The sequence below is a fragment of the Tupaia chinensis genome, unplaced genomic scaffold (genome assembly GCF_000334495.1).
Source record: "Tupaia chinensis unplaced genomic scaffold, TupChi_1.0 Scaffold000403_1, whole genome shotgun sequence".
NCBI lineage: Eukaryota > Metazoa > Chordata > Mammalia > Scandentia > Tupaiidae > Tupaia > Tupaia belangeri.
In genome coordinates this window covers 507,188-512,171 of record NW_006159905.1, presented here as the reverse complement: position 1 = coordinate 512,171, position 4,984 = coordinate 507,188, and the positions used below count along the sequence as shown (strand labels likewise).

Below are 4,984 nucleotides of genomic sequence, written 5' to 3'. Positions count from 1 at the left end.
CCCTGTCCCCCCCCCCCGCCGAGCCCCTTAGTGTAGCCTGGATGGGAAGGGTCAGCATTCGGCCGGCGGGTGGCAGGCGGTGGCAGGCCCTTGGGAAGCAAACTTTTTGTTCTGCTTTTCTTTTCTTTTTCTTTTCTTTTCTTTTTTTTCTTCTTGTTGGTAGTTTAAAGTAGGATTAAGGGCAACAGGAGGAGACACAGGGAACGCTGAAAGCTCCCGAGTTTCTGGAAGGAGGCGGGAAGACCGAGTGCTCGGCCGTGAGGGATGGCGCCCCCTCTCGCGGGGGACCCGAGGGTCTGTGCCGCCTGGGGTGGGCCTGGCTTTCCGCGACGTTGCCCCGTCTTGTGTTCAAAGTGTGCATAAGAAAAGATTAAGGGGGCGTAGTGTTTGACATCCCATCAGACACAGATGGAATAGTTGGGGATTCGAATTTTGAATTTTTAAAGAAAAGCACTCGAGGTCCCCATCGCCGCAGGAGGGACGTTCTCGGAGCGGGGAGAGCGGGGCGGCAGGGCGGGGCCGCCGCGCCCTGGTCCCCGCTACGCTGAGCCTGCAGCGGGACCTGGGCGTCAGGGAGAAAGAATTCCCAGAGGACGCCTCGTTTCGGCTTGCTTGTCTTTCCCCACCCTCCCCAGCTTGGGCTCCGAACCACCCCTTCCCTCATTTCTGCCGTTCGCTTAATGCTTGGTTCAGTCCTGGGTGGCGGGTAGGGCCAGGGTTAACCGTGAAGTCCGAACGCGACGTCGTGCCTGTCCCCGCGGCAGGATGTCGCCCCCTCTGTTTACACTGGAGCAGAGGCGAGGCCAGCCGAGCCTGCGACGCGGGGCCGGAGGTCGGTCCTCTACCAGCAGCTATGCCACGTTTGTGTGGCAGGTGACCCGTTTTAAGCACACTGTGGTTATGTTGTTCAAATTTTAAGAGTATTTAAGTAAAGGGAGGGTGTGACCCAGGTTCTAGCGCCTCTGAAACTGGAGGTTATTTGTTAGGCACTTGGTTTTTGGGTCCTGCATTCCAACTTTCTGTTTTAATACAGTTAGTCAGCAAATGACTTTGCCCTTTTCTTCTTCTGTGTGTGTGTGTGTGTGTGTGTGTGTGTGTGTGCAAAGAGTCCCTGATAGGCACCTGAAATGAAAGTGTGAGTATCAATAAATTGGTGGCACTGGTTTACAACCCACAGGGAAAAAAGCGGCTTATGACTGTTCACACCGTCCGGGAGGACTAGCGGGGCAGGAAGTTTTTTTGATGAAGGGACTCACTTTTGCACATCCTGCTCAATTGACATTCTTCACTTTAGGCACAAATACACACCCCACTCCATGTCAAACACCTCTTCCTGGAATCGAATGCAGGTGTTCATAATTTGCTGATCTAAACTGATGTTTCAAAAACACTGGTTTAACTAACTATCGTGTGTTAGCTTGTTTGCCGAATTCACACGTACCTCCCTAATGAATCACCTCCCTGAACTAGTTAAACTGGTCAAACTTAAGGAACTTTCCTTTTTTTTTTTTTTCTTTTAATTTGCTAGGGGATGCTCACTTTTGCCGGAAAGAGAGAGAAAGCATTACCACCCCATTCCCACCTTAGGGGACGGTGGTCCCATTTCTCTTGCCTTTCAGAATTTGGGGCTTACACACACACACACACACACACACACACACACATTCCCAGCGTGTTTTTCAAGTCTGAGTCCAGACTCAAACCATGAGCTAGGTCATGTGGGATCCAGCTGCCTGGGTTTTCAGAGGAAAAACATTTCTTTATGCAGTCTCCTGTGGATTCCTCCGAACTTCCGTCCTAGCTTCCTAGTATAGCAACAACCTCACCCCCCCTCCCCCAGTCTGGAAGCTTCCTCACTTTCCACTGCTCCCTACCTCTGGCAGGTCTGGATTCACACCCGCCTTCTCTCCAAACCTGCAATTTAGAATACTCCTCTGTTGGCTCAGTGCAGAAGGTATCACTGACCCCACTGCTTTGCGAGCAAATATAGTGGGAGGTCCCTAAACATTGCTGCTGCTGGAATGCCAGAAGACCCACCGGAAAGCTGTCTTCAGGGAATCAGACTGTCAGCCACGTGCTGGGGTAGGTCTACAGCATTAGGGTTGACCTTTTACGTTTCTCTCCTCTGTTCAGTGGTCTGAGAACCTACACATCACTAGCTCTTGTTTGTTTCATGGCAAGAAAAGGATCTCCTGAAATTTGTCTTTCTTTTTTTCTTTATTTTTTTGGAGAGGTTTTTGCGGTAGGGCACGTGCACTCGCCAGAAAGACAGAGAGAGAGACAGAAGGCGAGAAATCACCGCCCCCCAGGGGTGATGGCAACGCCGCAATCCCTTCTCCTCCATTCTACTGTCGGGATCTTGGCATGCATGCATACATGTAAGCCACCAGGTCTCGGACTTGAACCGCGGTTGACTACATGGGAGTCCATAGCCATTACGCCAGCTGCTGGTCTCATTCTTTTCCCTTTTTTAAATTAGGTTTTTCCCATAGGGTGTGTGCGCTCACTGGAGACAGACAGAGAGAGAGAGAGTAAGGAATCATGCCCTAAGGGGATGACCATGCCACGATCCCTTCTCCTCCACTCTCCTCTGGTACATCATAAACTTTTGGGAACACCCACACATGTAGCCTCATTCTTTTCTTTTCTTTTCTTTTTTAGAGATTTTTGTTATAGGGCACATGTGCTTGCTGGAAAGAAAGAGTCAGAAAGACCGAAAGTGAGAAATCGTCCCCCCAAGGGGATGGCCACGCAGTCCCTTCTCCATTCTCCTCCCCAGGATCCTGAGCACACACGCACACACAACCGGCCTGATTTTGAAGCCACTGGGTCTGGGACTTGAATCACGGTTGGCCATGTGGAAGCACAGTGATGTAACCTCTATGTCATCTGTTGGTTCCTCCCTCCCATGATTTTTAAGCCACCAAGTCCTGGACTGAAAGTGGGGTCAACCATGTGGGAGTCCAGCGCCTCCACCACCACGCCACCTGCTGGCTCTGTCTTTCCCTTTAGACTGGAGGCTTCTAAGGCAGAAACCCAGGCATGGGTTTAATTACTATCTAAGGTGACTGAGAACCCCACGAGATTTTCCAGAACTTTCATTTCAGAGTTAGGCTTTTATTGGAGTCTGTGTATGGAAGGGCAGAGCTCAGGTTTCCAAAGCTAGAAAGGCTGTCAGGTACTTTTAAGGGTGGCAGGAGGACAATGGGGACTGAAGAGGGGTGCCCAGAATGTTGACTGCTGCAAAAAACGTAGGGGAGGGGAGCCTTCCTCAGCCTAATACTGCAGACCCATTTTTCTTTTCTCTCTCTCTCTCTCTTTTAAATTATTTAATTGTATTTATTATTATTTTGTATGCTTACCAGAGAGAGACAGAGAGAGAGATTGGGAAAGTGAGAAAGCAAACTACCAGGTCTGGGACTCAAACCATGGTCAACCATGTGGGAGTCCAGCCTACTACGCCACCTGTTGGCCCTTCCTTCTCTTTTCTTATAGTTGGTCAAATGTTCTGTTTCTCCTCAACTCCATTGACTTAGAAGATGCTATTGGAGTGCCAGCCGGTGGTGTAGTGGTTAAGGGTTCTGGACTCCCACCTGGCCAACCACTGTTCAAGTCCTGAACCCAGCAGCTTGCTTTCTCACTTTCCCTCTCTGTGTCTTTCTTGCTCTGTCCCTCTCTGGTCAATTTTTTTTTTTAATTAATTTTTTTTAGAGGTTTTTGCTATAGGGCACATGTGCTCACCAGAAAGACAGAGAGAGAAAGAGAGACAAAAAGTGAGAAATCACTGCCCAGAGGGGGATAGCCACACTGCAATCCTTTCTCCGCCATTCTCTTTTTGGGGTCCTGGGCTCGCACTCACGCACACGTGCCCGGCGTGAGTTTAAGCCGCTGGGTCCAGGACTTGAACCGCAGTCGACTACATGGGAGTCCAACGACATAGCCATTACGCCAACTACTGGTCCTTCTCTGGTCAAATTTAAAATAAAGAGGGAGTCCAACGATTTTCGGAGAGGTTTTTGCTATAGGGCACATGTGCTCTCCAGAACTAAACAGAGACAGAAGACGAGAAATCACCCTTGGGGGGCAGGGGGGGGATGGCCATGCTGCAATCCCTTCTCCTCCATGCTCCTCTCAGGATCTTGAGCACACACACACTTTCTCTGTCTCTGGTGAGATGCTATGGGACTGGCAGGGGGGAAGGTGGTTAAGGGCGCTGGACTCCCACATAACCAACTGCGGTTCCAGTCCCAGACCTGGCAGCTTGCTTTCTTACTTTCTCTCTCTCTCTCTCTCTCTCTCTCTCACTCTTAGTCTGTCCCTCTCTGGTCAATTTAAAATAAATAAATAGGGGACCAGCAGGTGGTGTGATGGTTAAGGTGCTGGACACTCTCACATGGCCGACCATGGTTCGAGTCCTGGACCTGGTGACTTGCTTTCTCACTTCCTCTCTCTCTTTCTTCCTCTCGCTCTCTGTCTCTTTCTCTGGTCAAATTAAAATAAATGAATGAATAAGTAAAATTAAATAAATAATTCTAGACATAAATAAACTTAAATAAAACAGTTATTTTAGTTTTTAAAAAGATTTATTTATTTATTTTTTATTTATCAGACAGGGTCTCATTATGTCTCCACCTTCTTGCCTCAGCTGAGACTAAGGCTTTACTAGAAATATAATTATGTGTGTATGTATATGTATATATATATCACACACACACACACACACACACAATTTTGGCCACAGGACACATATGCTTGCCAAAGAGAGACAGAGAGAGAAAGTGAGGACTCACTCTCCTAGAGTAACAGCCATGCCACAGTCTCGCTCCATTTCCTTGGGATTTAGGTATGCATGCATGTGTACCTGGCATGATTTTTCAAGCCACTGGGTCTGGGACTAGAACTGCAGTCTGCCGTGTGGGAGTCCTGCACCTTAACCACCATGATACCTGCTGGCCCTGAGTCAGGGATTTTTCTTTTTTTCCTT

The 4,984-nt window shown here is 48.9% G+C and overlaps 1 protein-coding gene across 4 annotated transcripts in view; it reads right to left on the bottom strand.

Moving 5' to 3' along the window:
- The window catches only part of HSPA1A (heat shock protein family A (Hsp70) member 1A), a 23,481-nt gene that overhangs the window by 2,653 nt on the left and 15,844 nt on the right, over nt 1-4,984 (bottom strand). The gene's annotated exons all lie outside the window — the stretch shown is intronic.